Genomic DNA, 19,164 nt, shown 5'->3' on the forward strand with positions numbered 1-19,164 from the left:
GATTCTGACCACCACTTCAAACGAAAAAGAGGTGTGATTAAAACCTTGGTGTACAGGGTGCACAAAATTTGTGAACCGAATTATTTAAAAGAGTCGAGAAGAATGGTTATTCAAACAAAGATATACTGTATATCATGCACTTCGCCCTAGAGTGAGAATCAGGATCGACGAGGAACGACGGTCGCCCAAAGGATGAGTTTTCCTTCCATTCAGCAGTACGATTACAGACCGCATTGGGATAGTGTTGAGCAAGCATGGTGTGGAAACTACCTTTAGAGCAATCAGAAAGATAAAATAATGTTTAAGATAGGAGAAAGATATACAGCATCCCTTTGCCACACCGGTTGTATATAAAATTCGTTGCACTTGTGGCCAGGTTTACATAGGTAGCACAAAAAGAAGTGTTAACATCCGTCTGGTCGAACACAAGTGGAATTGCCATCTGGGACGTAAGGATAAATCAGCCATGACGGGACACCTTTACCAAGGGGGTTATCATCAAATAATGTTTTCTAAGATGAGTATTATATCGAAAACATCGCATTATGGTGCTCTTAGAAAGACTATTGAGATTTCTAAACACAGTAATAATCTTAACAGAAAAGAGGAAGGTGTTAAATTAGATAAGATTTGGATGTTAACATTGCAGCGTAAGAATGACGCTCGATTACTTTCAGTCGAGGATGTTGGCACCATCAGAGATAATCTCGTAACCAACGTCACGTGATGGACTGAGGTGTCCTCTACACTGCCCATATATTCGGCGTTCCCTTGAGTTCTGGTTGCAGTTCGCCATTTTACCTCTAAACATGTCTCCCGCAGTCGGAGAGCAAACTTTAGGTGCAAGTTTTATACATCGACAAGTATTAGCCTGGCTGTTTTAAGTGGCTTCAGAAGCGATTTTTTCGAGTCTTTTGAGAATTACGTCGCATGGCCTTACGGAAATTATTGCAGGGCACTGACCTTCAATTCCTACAAATACGAAGAAATGTGAGATGGTCAGTCGATAAGGTTCCCACGTCAGTCAAAAACCGTTTGATGATGTTGGTGCGCTCTGGACCATTTTACAAACGGCACCCCTAAGACACGATTTGCTGCGTTCTTCACTTTTTAACTGACTAACCCAGCTAGTTACGAGGATGCATACAGTCCATCACAGATGATTAGGTCACAAGTCACAGGGGACGTGGTAATTCCCACATCAAAAATTCATGGCGAGGAGAAAAATAAACGATACATAGAAGTTCAACTTTCCTGGGTGGTTACCACAGCCACAATAAATTTGAAGAGAGAAATCGTTGTATTAGACTCTATTTTAAAACTTTACTTTATTTAGCACCAGCAGTTTCTAGAGTTAGTCATTCTCAAGTGCATATAAGAACATAACACACCTTAATTACATAAAAAGTCAACCAATAAAAGCCTAAGGGGTTGTGTTATATGTTGTGTTTTCTCAACAACAATGATTACCAACAACAGATGACTTAAAAAATTGTAACGGGTGACTAATGGCAGCTTGCTCTAAATGTAACAAAAGCAAGTTAGTGGAGACGAGTAGGAAAAACAATAGCGTAAAGGCGCAGGTAATTTCCTGCTTGACTCAGACACGTCTATTAACTGTCTAGTCGTAACGTTATAAAGTGATCTGAAATGTAAGGAGCACGTGAGGGCAGCAGTACTGATGATGAATGATCGACTTCGATCTATTGGAAGAATTGTAGGTAAGTGTAGTTCACCTGCAAATGAAGACAGGGTATAGAACAGTAGTGCGACCCACTCTTGAGTACTACTCGTGTGTCTAGGGTCTCCATCAGGGCAGATTAGAGGGAAACATCGAAGCATTTCAGGAGAAGGCCGCTAGATATGTTGCCGGTAGGTTCGATCATGACGCGAATGTAACTAAGATGCTTCGTGAACTCAAAAGGGAATCCCTGGAGGGAAGACGAGGTTCTTTTCGCGAAACACTCCTGAAAACCGACTGCAGAACGATTCTACTGCCGACAACGCACATTTCGCGTAAGGACCACGAAAATAAGAGAAGTTAGGGCTCGTACGGAGGCATATAGTCAGTCGCTTTCCCTCGAGGGCTCGTACGGAGGCATATAGTCAGTCGCTTTCCCTCGCTCTCTTTGCGAGTGGAATGGTAGAAGAAGTGACTAGCAGTAGTACAACGTACCCTTCGCTATGCATCATATGATAGCTTGCGGAGGATGTATGTCCATTTAGATGCAGATAAGTGGTAAAAAATACCTTTTTTTTCTTTTTTGCGTCATCGGTCTACTCACTAGTTTGATGTAGCCAATCAGGAATTCGTCTCCTATGCCAACCGTTTCAGCTCAGAGTAGCACTTGTTCCATACGTTCGTCCTCAGTTATTTGCTGGACGTATACCAGTTCCTTTCTCTGCAGTTTTTACCCTCTAAAAGTCCCTTTAGTATCATGAAAGCTACTCCCTGATGTCTTAACAGATGTCCTACCATCCTGTCTCTCCTTCTTGACAGTGTTTTCCATGTATTCCTATACTCGCCGATTCTGCAGAGAACTTCCTTATTCCTTACCTAATTTTCAACATTCTTCTGTAAGCACCACATCTCAAAGGCTTCGATTCTCTTCTGTTCCGTGTCTCACTACCGTGTAAAGCTGAGCTCCAAACGTACATTCTCAGAAATTTCTTCCTCAAATTAAGGCCTACGTTTGATACTAGCAGACTTCTCTTGACCAGAAAAGCCTTTTTTGCGAGTGCTATTCTGCTTTTTATGTCCTTCTTGTTCCGTCCGTCACAGGTTATCTTGACCCTAGGTAGCAGAATTCCTTAACTTCATGTACTTCGTGATCCTCAATCTAATGTCAAGTTTCTCACTGTTATCATGTCTGCTACTTCTCATTACTTTCGTCTTTCTTCGATTTATTCTCACACCGTATTCTGTACTCATTAAACTGTTCACTCCATTCAACCCATCCTGTACTTCTTCCTCACTTTCACTGAGGGTAGTAACGTCGCCAGCATATTTTACCATTGATATCCTTTCACCCTGAATTTTAATCCCACTTCTGAACATTTCATTTATTTCCATATGTATAGATTGAACAGTAAGCCGAAGGACTGCATCCCTGCCTTATACCCTTTTTAATCGGGGCATTCTCGGTCCTCCAATCTTATTGCTCCCTCTTGGTTCTTGTCTGACTGTTATCTACTGAGCCAGATAGTCATATAAAGAGATACTAAATACCTTTTTCAATAGAGACTTGTGTGTGGGTGGGGGTTGGGGGGAGGGGTTCTATAGTATCTCATTAGTTACTGCCGACAAGAAGGCTCGAAAACTGGATATTACACAGTTACACTGCGAAGATAAGTTCATGCGAAGCAGAAAATGTACCTTCGGAGATAGTTTGCCTAAACTTATCATGAACTGTCGGATTTCAACTGAGAACGTGAAAGACATATCTTTCTGTAAGGCCCCTCGCTGTTACAACGGCTGAATAAGATAATGGGAAAGAAAAAAACGTAAGAAACCAGTTTTAAATTGAGGACATTTCTTACATGGCTTCACGGTTAAACGTCTGCCACGGCTAGAATATTATTTGAGCAGAATCGACTATGAAGCTGACAGAGCAAGTGGCTTACTGTTTGCCTTCTCACTCTGTGTATCGGAAACTCACTCAAACCAATCTTTAGCTGAATGCAAAAATTCCACATCATTTTATACAGGAAAAAAATAGTCGTAAATACGTTAGAGCACAAAAAGAAACGAGTTAGCATGACAACGACTGAATGTAAGCATTAGAGAGACGTATTTGAGGATCATATTCTCAGACAAAAATGGACATATTCAGATGTAGAAATGTCTGGGCGATGACAAACTCAAAAGAAGATGTACGAAGGAGGCGAAGCAGTGGTTAATAAGAGGTGGCACAGTAGTTGAGACACCGTGGCGAGGTGCTGTAAGTCACACTGTCTTGTGACATTTTGTTAATGGGTCCAATATGTAAGAGCGACAAGTGAATTATTTTCACTTTTATATGGGAATAAGTCGTACCTGAGGAAATTTTGTTGGTCTTTTAATAATCAATAAAAAGTGTTAACAGTTACTATTTATTTTCGTTCTCCAGAGGTCACACTTGGCTAGAACAGCAGTTATCATGTACACATAATTTAACGAATGGGGCCCTCCGGCCAACAATGCCATACTATCATTTCCAATAGGAAAAATCTGATGACGGCTTGCCTTCAAACGGCTTGTTGCAGGTCGTGAAAATAGTAATGAAAATGTTGATTGTTACATCAAAGGGCCTTCATTCAGATGAATATACGGGCGTTGCAGTATACATACAAATTATTGTGGACATCAAATCCCAACTTTCCTATTTTCATTGAAAAAAAATCGTTAATATTGATTCTGCATTTAGTTACTACGTATAAAAATAGAAATAGGATGTATACTCCAAGCCTAGAACTCTGTCCTTAATGCAGTAAAAAAGCGTCTACACTGAGCAGACTGTGTGGACTCGATTTAGTGTGAATGCAAAGATTAAGAGGCTAGTAAACACACAGTGGCCGCCTGCCATCGGCGGAAGTGCGTGACTGATAACCTACTTTGTCCACTGCTGAAAGAGAGATACAGAGACCCCATAACGTCACTTCCATAACGTATAACACTGAACCTCTGAACTAACAACTTTTAAATGCTTCATGTGGTTTCAACCTACGTTATCGCAGATGATAGCATTGCACTATAGCTATCACCCTTGAAAGCTACATTTCTGTATCTGTTTTATTTCTTTATTTACTATTTTTTCATACCTTTGCACTATGCAAATGCTTGTCAGAATACTATTTCTTTCGCAACTATGCAGCAAATGGCTACAGTATCAATATCTCACATATTGCCACAGTTGTGTCGTTATTTAATGAACAGTTTATTATTCTGCCAGAAACTTTATTTAGATGTTGATCGCAAGAGCTGTCAAAAAACTGTACTGTTTTAAAAGTGGTCAATCGCACGTGCTATGCGGACACCATAATTGAAAAGAGAACCGGAAGACACTTCTGTCAACAGGGCATAAATAATGGTTTCAATAATATCTAACGACAATTTGTTGTCATTTAACTTGAACGCGCTAGCACAAGAACACTTATTTATTTAAATTATATAGATTTATTGCAAGTGATTTTAATGCAAACGAATGTTATAACACTTCTTTATTTTTATATTGTTGTGATACATTAGTTTACTGTGGATAATGGTCAAAGTAGAGTCAAATAATGTCTGTAGCATATTAGGACGGTGTATTTTTCGTGGGATGGTCTTCAACCAACAGAAAAGCGGACAGTAGCGGAACACTACGGGAGTCGTTGAGACTGGGAGTTTTCGGGTGAAGAGCTCAAGGGAGCGATTCGCGACACTTTGTGTCGAATGCTGGAAGAAGGGAGACTTGTGTATGGTAATGCGAGTGATTCAGTTGTATAGACGATTGATTCTGGGTGGTTAACGGCCGCTACAATACTTTAACTTTTGAAAAGATTTCGTATTTCGACAGGTATGAAGGTGTTCCAGAGTATGATTGTAAATCATCATGCTGAACTCTCGACTACTTTGAACTGGTGAATCTTTTGTGTGTTGTGGTCACAAAATGGACATAATTTCCGCCTGTCTTTGATTATTATTTTGGTTGGGGATTTTTGCTACCATTCTCGTAAGGCTCTCGACGTCACTTTACTGCGGTTGATAGGGCAATTTTCTCTCTGTACTTCAGTTGAATATCGTAGGACTACTTCCCGTTTATTTGAGATATCCTATCTTGAGTAAACATTATTCAACATAATTCTCTGTCGCCTACATCAATTACAGACGTTATTCATTTAACTTTTATATTGTATTTCTGTGTGTTTTATTAACTCGCAATTCTAGCCAATGCATAGACTATTTCATTGCAGGATCATAGCTACAAATTATTTCCAGTGAATTAGCTGTGGGCATGAAAGTAGAGTGCGTGACTCGACCCTACAGCACACCGAGCTATTTTTTTTAAACAGAGCCGTACATAGCCCAAGTACCTCAAGAACGAGTAGACGCAGGTAAAGAGCAACTGCTCGTGTGGGATATTGTTAAGAAGAGCAGCTACTCAGCACTAACAGTGAGGCAACGTGGCACTGTGCCCAAGTCTGCCGACGATTCACACTAACAAAACTACTGTCGAGCTTCCTTACAGCAGTAAAATGGCTCTGAGCGCTATGGGACTTAACATCTGTGGTCATCAGTCCCCTAGAACTTAGAACTACTTAAACCTAACTAACCTAAGGACATCACACACATCCATGCCCGAGGCAGGATTCGAACCTGCGACCGTAGCAGCCACGCGGTTCCAGACTGAGCGCCTAGGACCGCTAGGCCACCGCGGCCGGCTCTTACAGCAGTAGGAGGAAAGATATAATGACTGAACGTCTTTAGACAAACAAGGCAAAGAAGTCACAAACATCATAACACTAAAAGCCTATACAGGGTGCTAAACATGCAAGTAATTTTAATTGAGAGGAGGAGGGTCCAAGGCTAAATAGTATCTGGAGTCTGGTGCTAAGGAAGATGTACACTAGTCTTCCACTGTGGAATTACAATAGTAACGAACGACAATAGCTGAAAATTGTCAGTCTCTCTCGAATTTTGAAAATGTCTCGCTCTGCACTGGAGTACGTGGAAACCATCTGTCACTACAGTCAGCAGCGAGCTTAAGTGTGGATCGGACGGTTCATAGAATCTACAAGTACCCTTGAAGATTTCCTCCACAGATGGGGGCAAAAATTTAACTTTTTCAAAGAAATTCATTCGACTAGGAATAACAGCCCGGAACACTTTAAACGGTGTATAAAGTGGATGTACACAAGTTACTCACCAAAAAAAAGCAATGGTATGGATCGTTGCTTCAGGAATGTTTGCCCCGAAGAATAACAGGAATCGTAAACTACATGGCTGTTGATGCCATGATTCGTTTGCTTCAAAGACTAGCAATAATATGAACAAAAAGAGTAGCTAACTTAATTGTTTCAGAACCTTAGTCATTTTCTTCTCCAAGTTCAAGTTTTGATCAATGCGTACATCCAAAAATCTGGAATATTATACCCTATTTACTGACTCCTGTTCATGTGACACACAAATTGTTAATATGACACTATTTGTTGTACAGAGCTGAATATAGCGTGTTTTCTCAAAACTAAGGGGGACTCCATTTTCAGAAAACCATTAATAATTATTTGGAAAACATCATTAACAATCTATTCTGTTGCTTTCTCTCTTATGGGATTTATTATAACATGAGTATCGTCTGCAAGAAGCACAATTTCTGCTTGTAGAATTGTAAGTGGAAGGCCATTCACGTATATAGGGAATTGGGGTGGACCCAAAATTCAGCTCTGTGGGACTAGCCATGTGATTTCTCTCCAATCCGGCGAAAAATGTATAATTCAAACTACTCGTGTGTAGAGCAATCAGCTCCATAAAAATTAATGTTTTCTGAGAGTGTGACATGATCTACATAATTCATCGGATTACGACCCCCGTTTGGGTTCTGGGGAACCATCTGTATCTCGCCGAAGGAAATACTGACAGTGAGTAGCCTGTTCTTATAATAGTGACGGCAATTGATATAGAAAGCTTATTAGTGGAATCGGCGGTTCCAAAAACGAGAAGACTGTACAGTTTTTCCCAGCTAGGTTGCTAAAGAAATCAACTCCGCCATGCCACGTTTTCATTTACCACGATGCCTCTTCTTGCAGAGGAATGTCAAAGCCTTTGTACTCAATATTAAGTGAAGGTGTTCATAAGAATACAGCGAATAACTTCTCTGTATTGTTCTGCAAGCAAGTCGAGTTCATGTACAACTACATCTACATGGATACTCTGCAAATCGCATTTAAGTGCCTGGCAGACGGTACATCGAACCACCTTCACAATTCTCTATTATTCCAATCTCGTGTAGCGCGCTGAAAGAAAGAACACCTATATCTTTCCGTACGAGCTCTGATTTCCCTTATCGTTGTGATCGTTTCTCCCTATGTAGGTTGGTGTCAACAAAATATTTTTGCATTCTGAGGAGAAAGTTGGTGATTGGAGTTTCGTGAGAAGATTCCGTCACAACGAAAAACGCCTTTGTTTTAATGACGTCCAGACCAAATCCTCTGTCATTTCGCGATAATACAAAACGTGCTGCCCTTATTTGAACTTTTTCGATGTTCTCCGTCAGTCCCATCTTGTGAGGATAGCACACCGCGCAGCAGTATTCTAAAAGAGGAGGGACAAGCGTAGTGTAGGCAGTCTCCTTAGCAGATTATTACACTTCTAAGTGTCCTGTCGATAAAACGCAGTCTTTGGTTAGCCCCCCCCCCCCCAACATTTTCTGTGTGTTCCTTCCAATTTTTGTTCGTAATTGTAATTCCTAGGTATTTAGTTGAGTTTACGCCCTTTAGATTTGGCTGATTTGTCGTGTAACCGCACTATTCAGGTATCTTTTCTAAATCGTTTTGCAATTTGTTTTGATCTTCTGATGACTTTATTAGTCGATAAAAGACAGTGTCATCTGCAAACAGCCGAACACGGCTGCTCAGATTGTCTCCCAAATCGTTTATATAGGTAACGGATAGCAAAGTGCCTATAACACTACATTGCGGAACGCCAGAAATCACTCTTGTTTTACTCGATGACTTTCCGTCAATTACTACGAACTGTCACCTCTCTGACAGGAAATTACAAATCCAGTCGCACAATTGAGACGATATTCCATAAGCACGCGATTTCACTACAAGCCGCTTGTGTGGTACAGTATCAAAAGCCTTCTGGAAATACAGAAATACGGAATCAATCTGAAATTCCTTGTCAATAGCACTCAATATTTCATGCGAATAAAGAGCCAGTTGTGTTTCACAACGATGTTTTCTAAATCCATGTTGACTGTTTGTCAATAGACCGTTTTCTTCAAGGTAATTCATTATGTTCGAACATAATATATGTTCCAAAACCCTGCTGCTTATGATATGGGACTCTAATTAAGTGGATTACTCCTACTACCTACCTTGGATATTGGTGTGACCTGTGCAACTTTCCAGTCTTTGGGTACGGATCTTCCGTCGAGTGAAGGTTGTATATAATTGTTAAGTATGGAGCTAATGCATCAGCATACTCTGAAAGGAACCTAATAGGTATACAGTCTGGACCAGAAGACTTGCTTTTATTAAGTAATTTAAGTTGCTTCACTACTCTGAGGATCTTTACTTCTACTTTATTCATGTTGGCAGCTGTTCTTGATTCGAATTCTGGAATATTTACTTCGTCTTCTTTTGTAAAGGCATTTCCGAAGGCTGTGTTTAGTAACTCTGCTTTGGCAGCACTGTCTCGATAGTTTCTTCATTGCTACCGCGCAGAGAAGACATTGATTATTTCTTGACGCTAACATACGACCATAATCTCTTTGGATTTGTATATTATAATACAGATGAACGTCTACCATCTCTCGAAACAACTAACTTTAATGTTTTTTCATATATAAAACTAAATGGCCATCTGATTGTATCGCTGACGTTCGCTTTTTAAAAGAAAATATTGAACGTAGTACAATATAGGAAAACCGTTTCCGGTATTACCCATAGATGTATCAGTTTCCTCGTACTTATAATATAGAATGAGCTTGAAATCATTTTGTTTTAGCAGATGAGTCAACGTTTTACAAAACAACAAGCTGTTGTCACGATTCGTTCCCGTATCAGCTAAGTGCTTAATTTCTGTCTATGTATCTGTCACGAAACATCGTTACCATACAGTTTCCGTCTCTTTGAACTAATGCATATTCAGTGGCCTTAAAAACAAGTAGGCTAATTAATATTTATTACCGGTATAAATATATTGCCACATTATCGGATGATAATGGTTAAAAAAAGGAAAAGCCGCTTACCCAACTATTCAACTTTACTGGAATCTACACATTTTTGGACAAACGCACATTGCCACACTTATTACAGTGGTGAACAATTACTGCTTGTAAACAGCAGTTTGCTCCCTCTCTCCTTTTACACCTGCATTTCAGTCACGGAATAACTTGCACTTTGTGTTAAGAGCGCGTGTTCAGATACTCGCCTCGCGCGACGTGCTCGGCCGGAGCAGGTTTCGCTCTATTCTCATCAGCTGCGAATACCCTTCGCGCTTAATTGGATCGTTTGGAGAGCAGCTAAGAGGGTAATAAATATACGAGGAACATGGCGTCGGGATCGCAGCTGTTAACATTGAAGGTATTCCGACTTGCAAACTGGTTAGCTAGTAGTCAGTTGGGCACTGAGTATACGTACAGTCTGCTAAAACCTGTTTCTTTACTTCCTCGTACTGCTTTCTTTCATGTGTTTTATGGATCCAATATTTTACTCGATACATTATTGTTTTAAAAAGTGTTAACATTTAAATAGATGTAAAAACGTATGCAAAGTGACGCTTCAATAGAATGATGAGGTGGAAGTAAGAGCGAAACTGATCCAACGAGTGTCGTTAACTGTAAATAAGCTAAAAAAAGCGAATAATGCTTTACATTCAAACGTAATTCAGCTTTTCAATATATCACGTTTTGTACTTACACCAAGTAGCTTTAGTGTGCCTCATAATGTCAGATGTGCTGCTAATTATTGACCCATGGGAAATGAAGAGCGATGCATGTACCTATATCTTGCACCCTCTATACGAATCATAAACTTATTTTAGTTCCACATTTCAGTTAATATTTCTGAGAAACTGTAAAATCGTAGCTCGTCATTAGTTACATCACTGCTTAAGAATCTCCGTCTCCAATGGGCGGTCCAAATTTAACCTGCATACTGGCAGAAGTAAAGCTGTGAGGACCGGCCGTGAGTCGTGCTTCGGTAGCTCAGATGGTAGAGCACTTGCCCGCGAAAGGCAAAGGTCCCGAGTTCGAGTCTCGGTCGGGCGCACAGTTTTAATCTGCCAGGAAGTTTCATTTCTTCTGCAGTACGTTTCTTCGGTAATCTTCTCGAGCAAGCTTTGCGAAATTCACTCGTGTCTGGGACCATCTTTCGGAAAGGGAACTATTCAGTTGTCACGTCTTACTGAGTACGCTTTACCATTCTGTTAGTTACTATTCGACTTCTCTCAACCATGAATCACACGTTGGAGATTTCGCCTCCTTCCTGTAACACACTTGCTTCAGGTTCCTGTGAGTCCTCAGCCGTTTCGTATACAAATTATGGATATCGTTTTCAAATGGCTCTGAGCACTATGGGACTTGACATCTGAGGTCATCAGTCCCTTAGAACTTAGAACTACTTAAACCTAACTAACCTAAGGACATCACACACATCCATGCCCGAGGCAGGATTCGGACCTACGACCGTAGCAGTCGCGCGGTTTCAGACTGAAGCGCCTAGAACCACTCGGCCGCCGTGGCCGGCTATGGATATCGTGCGGAGTATAATAAACACTGGGTGGTGTCGCTACACACAGAGTTACAGTGTGGGTCGAAATTATCGTATGACAGCGACACTTGGTATGTATGCTAATGCGTTTATGTGGAAGCGATTTAGGCTGGCAAAACATTTGTTCCAGTTTTAACCAACAGGTGCAAATCTGGCGCTGTGAATGCAAGAAGACGTTTAGAAATGTTTCCACATGTAATGAATTAGAAATGTGATGTGGGCAGAAAAGGTCAAAGAAGTGAGAAGGCATAATGTGGATTTTATTATTAACCTCCGGTGACACAATTTGTTCAGTACGAGTATGAGCACTGGATATGTCGACGAGATGCTGAATCCGTAAAATGATGTGATCAACAATTGCTCGGAGTGGTTCCAGTGGAATCTTTGTAACGTGTTCCTGTATAGTGTCCTTCAGATCAGGTATAGACCGAACTTGTGCATGGTGAAAGCGATCTTCTACATATCCCCATAGTTAAAAGTCACATCGATTCAGATCAGATGATCTTGCAGGCCATGCATCTGTATTACCTCTGGAGAACACATTCATGGAAGGTAGTATTAAGCAGATCCATCACTGGGCAAGCGGTTTGACGCGTTGCACCATCTTTTGTCAAAACAGTGGTTTCCACACTCTTCAAAGAAGAATGTACCGAGTTTACAGATACCTGGGTATCTACAACACACGTCACATACGGCGAGGGCAATGGCTCTTTCTGCATAGCACGCTGTTTAACAGTACCCCGAATTCAACAGTTCTGTGTATTCACTGAACCTTCTAGTGTAATATGTGCTCGTCACTCCATCGACTATTGCCCGACCACATGTCGTCAACTTCGATCCGTGCCAGAAACCGAAGAACAAATTCAGAACATTGCTGCGGAACGTCAGGTTTCAGTTGCTGCACCGCCTGGATCTTGTACGGATACCAGTGTAAAACAGACCGCAAAACTTCCCGTACTGTTGACCCTGGGATGGACAATTCTCGTGACACTGCACGAGCACTAGTACTACCCGGGTCACGTGCTGCATTGTCAATTACAGCAACAGCAACCTTGTCAAGACCTTCCACCAGAAGAGGACGCCTTGTCCTTTCAGGTGCCACACCAAGTTTGCCCAAGTTTTCGAATTTCGGTATATCCTTTAAACCATTTAATGATATTGGGCTCCTCCTCAGATCTTACAGTTGTTGATACTGTCTCAGTACAGCACTGCAATTGCCGCCGCTCACGTAAAACAGGTACACTAACAGCGCACAGTCACTCTTCTCAATAGCAATACCGTTCACTAACGTTATGGCTTGTCAGATGACAGTGTGGATGTCACACAAAGATTGTGTAGCGCCAGATTTGCACCTGGAGGCCAAAATTCGAACTAATGTTGTCCAGCATAAATGGGTTCTGCATTAACGCATTAGCATATTTACAGCGTTTCACTACCCTTCGGCAGTCACAGCCACACTGAACCTCCGTGGGTCTCTGCCCTTTAATTGTAACTACCCGGTAAGTATGGGCAGCTCGTGCGCACCCCGACCCCGATATGGAATTATGTTGCATTTTAATTTTACAAGAAGGGCTGCAGAAGTTGTTCGCACCGTACTGGGAACTGAAATGAAAGACAGTGCCATAATATACACTGATGAGACAAAACATTATGATTACCTGGTTAATAGCTTGTTTGTCGGTCTTGGGAACGAAATAAGTCACCCATTCCGCGTATCACGGATCCGACAATTTGTTCGTAGTTTGTGGAGGTATGTGGTATTGGACGTCTATGCGCACCTCATGTAATTCCCGTAAATAACTGGTCGCTGATTCGCGGATGCGGTGATGACGCTCAATAGCGACTCAGTTGGGTTCCATAGGATCTACATCTACCGAATTAGGTCGCCGGGACATCAACGCAATTTCGCTGTTACACGGTTCTGGCTGCGAGATACGGACAATTATACTGCCAGAAAATAATATCGCCGTCGGGGAAGATATCAAGCTTGAAGGGCTGTAGGAGGTTCGCATCCGTCACCGTGTCTCCGATTACTACCCCATGAAAGCACGGGAGAATGTCTCCCATAGCATAATACTGATACCATTGGCCTGCGTCCTTGGCGCACTGCACGTTTCGAGGCACCGTTGAACCCGATGACAGCATTTGTGGAGACGACCATCTACCTACAGTAGCAAAAATGTGATTCACACGAAGAGCCGAAACGTTCCCATCGATCGACGGTCGAATCCCGATGGTCCCGTACCCATACAATCGTCGTTGACGATGTCTGAGAAGTGTCGGGTTATTTCACCTTCCGCTATCGATAACTTTCAACTGGTGTCTCGTCAGGGACGTGGATTATACCCGTGTGCACTTATTGCTACTTCGTCTAGTCTTCGAAAGAGGACGCCAGTGTCGCGTCTGAGGGGGGAGATGTCCGAAGAGTGCGGCGCAGGTAGTTGAGGCATAGTTTCCGCACAGTCTGGAGCTGGGGACAGCAGCAGCGCTTGAAGCAGCATACACGCGGGCACAGAGTAACATATCTTTGTCTGTGACGCGGGTCGCCGTTCACTCTTCTTCGCCAGGACTGGGCAGAAGAAAAGGTGTGGTTCGCTTAGCTTGTGTGCAACTAGTTGTTCTAGCATCCATTTCCCGCTCCGCAAGCAGTTTGAACAGATGTTCGTGTTTACGTTCGTTGAGTCGTCTTGCAGGCCTTATTATTTGGCTCTGTGATTCCAGGACTGTGTATTGCCCCGTCTGCTCTGTGATTTTGAAGTAACTTGTGTTAATCTGATGGCGAGCGTTCTCCCCCCAAAAAAATTTGCCATAGTTCATGTTGTTGTGGTTTTGTAATATGCCCGCTGTCACGTGTAGTTATATCAGGGGCCTATGCCTTATCTAATTTGCTTTTTAAAAACAAATGTGTTTTAAAATTCTCATGCAAGAGAACCAGTTGTTTCTGTATTTTAATATTTGTTTCCACGATGTTTTAAAAGCTGGTGGGCTCTCTGGTATCACTATTATCCAGCCCTTTAAGCATGTTGTGAGTTCCATTTAAGATCATAGGCAGATGTTATTTATATTCCTTTCTGGAAGAAATTACAGCTCCCTTTCATCAGTTCTCTATTAGTGTAGTTTATTTCCTAGAGCTATCAAAATATTGCAAAGGCTCGAGAAGTGCAGTCATGATTAAACCTTAACTTTAATTTGTAGTATGATACAGTCAGACATTTTTCTTGCTTGTTTCTTAACATCACTTACTAACTTGCTGGGAGAGTGTTCCCCGGCCGGCCGCTGTGGCCGAGCGAATCTAGGCGCTACAGTCTGGAACCGCGCGACCGCTACGGCCGCAGGTTCGAATCCTGCCTCGGGCATGGATGTGTGTGATGTCCTTAGGTTAGTTAGGTTTAAGTAGTTCTAAGTTCTAGGGGACTGATGACCTCAGATGTTAGGTCTCATAGTGCTCAGAGCCATTTGAACCAAGTACCTCGTCTCCTACCTTCCAGATTTCACAGAAGCTCTCCTGAGAAGGCCCTCAACTGGTCTCTTTCTAATTAGCACACGGTCAACACTGGCACCGAGGCAGAATCAACTTTCACCAGAAAACACAACACACCTCCATCCTGCCCTCCAACGAGTTCTCACTTGACACCACTGAAGTCGAGAATGGTGGTGCTTCGGGGTTAGTAGAATGGACGCTACAAGGCATCTGGCTTGGAGCTGTCCTTGAAGTAACCGACTTGTAACCAGTTCGTTGTGTCACTGTGGTGCCAACTGCTACTCTGATTGCTGCTGCAGATGCAATACGATGTGACAGAGCCATATGCCGGATACGATGTTCTTCTCTTTCGTTAGTGCCACGTGATTGTCTGGAACCAGGTATCTAGTCGCCGTACATTCTCGTGATCACTGCTACCAACAATCTTAAACAGTCACCACATTCATGCCATGTCTTTCTGCAATATCGCAGGTGGAACATCCAGCTTCTCATAGCCCTGTTACACAAACTCGTTGAGACTCAGCTTGGTGTTGATGACGGCGTATTTCTCAACTTAAAGTCATTCTTGTTTAATATTACCACGTTCAGTCTCAAAGGTAACTAACGCTCGCAAGCAATACAGTGTTTAATTAAAGCAAATCCGATTTGATTGCTCAGTGGCACTACTAGCGCTATTCTTACGCGACTGGCGCTAAATTTGAGTAGTATCTTTCGTATGCAGAAACACGCCTACCAACTTTTGTTTATTTGCAAAATTCCTCAGTGCCACGATTTTTTCCCCCAGGGCAGTAATAACCATCCGTGGTGTAGAGAAACAGCTGAAGGAGTCGTGTAAGACGTCATGGCCCCCTGACCTTCAGTGCTTACATATTCCGCCCTCGCAATCATATTCTGCACATCAAGATGCTTCATTCGAACCCAAACTCGATAAGATAAAGTCAATGTTGTATGAATTCATATAAATGATATGCAAATAACAAGTAAGCGCACCATGGTTGAAATACTCGAGGCTGGCATACACGCATGCTTTCCAGACACGACGGACACAGGAGCTTTTAGTTCGAGGGCGAGCAACCGCACGCCTGGAGGCCGGTCCCAACTTATCTAACCGGCTGGTGACCGCCCGTAGAGCAGACATCGTTTGCCCGAGTGAAAGGACGACTCCGTGTTTGGCTTAAAAGCAAATACCGCTACATTGTGTGGGAACGGCCAGCCTACACATTCTTTACACATAGCATGCAGTTTCAGAGATTTTCACAGGGAGACAGGAAATGCCAAACGCCAATACTACCAATTTCCGGATTGGTCACCTTAAACGAAAAGGCATTCTCCCGTTTTAGAAGAGCAATGCTGATTGACAGACGATATTTCTGACGCCTTGACCTGAAGGAGTAATGGAAGAGACCGAAAGATATACCCCTTCACGTCTGGCGTGGAGAGGGGCCGTTCCGTTGTCGCTCTTGGAGCGAGAACACATAACGAGAGCGTGCGCGCTCGTACGTGTACTCAAAGAGTGAGGAACAAGTCTCTCCTCAGTACTTCACTGGGAGAGCACCTCTGTAGAGAGCGAATCGGAGAGCGACTCTATAGTGAGTCCTTGCGATTAAGCGTTGTTCACTGTGTTGGCTGCCACACTTATTGTGCGGTGTGAATGGACAGAGTTATAGTTAAACGCCTGCAAGCGAATTTTGAGTGGCATTGCAGTGGCCTGGTTATCTTTCCGGTGTACCACGCCAATAGTTAGACTAGGGGAAAATAGGAGTCCTTGACATCATCAAGGCATAGGGAGAGTTTGATCCGCGAAGGTCAATCCAGATAGAACGAGAGTTATCTTATCTGTCAGCAGCGAGCGGCTCAGACAGCAGTCATTGCAGCTTACGGTATTGTGCGCTACAGCTCTTGCGAGCCCCATATTTCCTCCGCAACAGTACACTTCACTACATTTCAACAGCGATAACGGATAATTATTCAAGTTGAGTAGGCGTGGCTCTAGTTCAAGTGGTTCAAATGGCTCTGAGCACAATGGAACTTAACATCTATGGTCATCAGTCCCCTAGAACTTAGAACTACTTAAACCTAACTAACCTAAGGAGATGACACAACACCCATCAGCCATTCTGCCGAGTCAATAACAATCTTAAACTTTGTATAGAAATTTCATTAGCGAATCCTATCCTTGAGAGGTAACTTCACATTCTGAAAAGAACCAGGAAATAACGTGTTAAGCTCATAACTAAAAGTGCCATTGTGATTTCTCTCAGAATTTTTGCAAAATAAATAGTAATTTTCGTTAGTTTCATGTTTTTCTTACACTAACTAGCACTACTCCAGTACCCAAGTATCCCACTAGTTATGTAAGAAATTTTGTGAATTCCTTTCAGCGGACGACTCTAGCAGATATTTATTGCTGAAAGTTTTTCAGGCATTTCTCTTTAGAACGTTAGGAGCTCCTGTCTGACTTCTGTAGTAGTGTGGGGGTGGAAATTGCATCTTGCAGGAGCCACAGGGTAAAGGGTACATCTCAGATTAATCCGTTGCGCAGAATGACGGAATAACAAATCCGCCGCCGCTCACAGTCGGAAATAATTAAGTCGCCAGGTCCGTATGGAAACCCAGTTCAGATGGTTCAAATAGCTCTGAGCAGTATGGGTTAACATCTGAGGTCATCAGTCCCCTAGAACTTAGGACTACTTAGACCTAACTAACCTACAGACATCACACACATCCATGCCCGAGGCAGGATTCGAACCTGCGACCGTAGCGGTCGCGCGGTTCCAGACTGAAGGGCCTAGAACCGCTCGACCACACCGGCTGGCGAATCCCAGTTCAGTTTTACAAAGAGTTCTCTACGGGACTGGGCCCTCTCTTGGCTTGCTTGCATTTATCGCACACCTCTCGCCCAACATAAAGTCCACAGGGACTGGAAAAAATCGTGGATGACTCCTGTATGTAAGAAGGGTAAAAGAATTCGAAACTCAGCTGGTCCTTTTCTCACACCCCATACTGCATATCATGGATGAAGGGCAGCAGAAAGATTCCTTATTTCTAGATTTCCGAGAAGCATTTGACGCAGTGCCCCACTGCAAACTGTTAACGAAGGTAGGACCATAAGAAATAGTTTCGCAGATATGTGAGTGGCTCGGAAACTTGTTAATTAATGGAACCACGTGCACTGTTCACCACGGCGAGTGTTTGTCAGAGATAAAGGTATCGTCAAGACTGTCCCAGGGAAGTGTGATAGGACTGCCATCATTTTCTATAAGTTGTACATAAATGATCTGTGAACAGGACGGGCAGCAAGGTGCGGTTGCTTGCTGATGATGCTGTGCGTACGGGAAGGTGTCGAAATCGAATGACTGTAGTAGGATGCAACAAGGCTTAGACAAATTTTCTAGTTGGGGTGATGAATGGTAGCTAGCTCTAAGTATAGGAAACGTAAGCTAACGCCGATTAGTAGGAAAGAACACTCGTAACTGCTTGACATAGTCACCTTGTTTAAATATCTGGGCGTAACGCAGAGCGATATGAAATGGATATACATCTACATTTATAATCCGCAAGCCACCCAATGGTGTGTGGCGGAGGGAACTTTACTTGCCACTGTCATTACCTCCTTTTCCTGTTCCAGTCGCATATGTTTCGCGGGAAGAACGGCTGCCGGAGAGCCTCCGTGCGCGCTCGAATCTCTCTAATTTTACATTCGTGATCTCCTCGGGAGGTATAAGTAGGGGGAAGCAATATATTCGATACCTCATCCTGAAACGTACCCTCTCTAAACCTGGACAGCAAGCTACACCGCGATGCAGAGCGCCTCTCTTGCAGAGTCTGCCACTTGAGTTTGCTAAACATCTCCGTAACGCAATCACGCTTACCAAATAACCCTGTGACGAAACGCACCGCTCTTCTTTGGATCTTCTCTATCTCCTCTGTCAACCCGACCTGGTACGGATCCCACACTGATGAGCAATACTCAAGTATAGGTCGAACGAGTGTTTTGTAAGCCACCTCCTTTGTTGATGGACTAAGGACTCTCCCAATGAATCTCAACCTGGCACCCGCCTTACCAACGATTAATTTTATATGATCATTCCACTTCAAATCGTCCCAGATATTTTACAGAAGTAAATGCTGCCAGTGTTTGTTCTGCTATCATATAATCATACAATAAAGGATCCTTCTTTCTATCTAACATGTGAGGATTGTGTTAGGTAAGGCTAATGGTCGGC

Source organism: Schistocerca americana, chromosome 1 (assembly GCF_021461395.2).
Source record: "Schistocerca americana isolate TAMUIC-IGC-003095 chromosome 1, iqSchAmer2.1, whole genome shotgun sequence".
Lineage (NCBI taxonomy): Eukaryota > Metazoa > Arthropoda > Insecta > Orthoptera > Acrididae > Schistocerca > Schistocerca americana.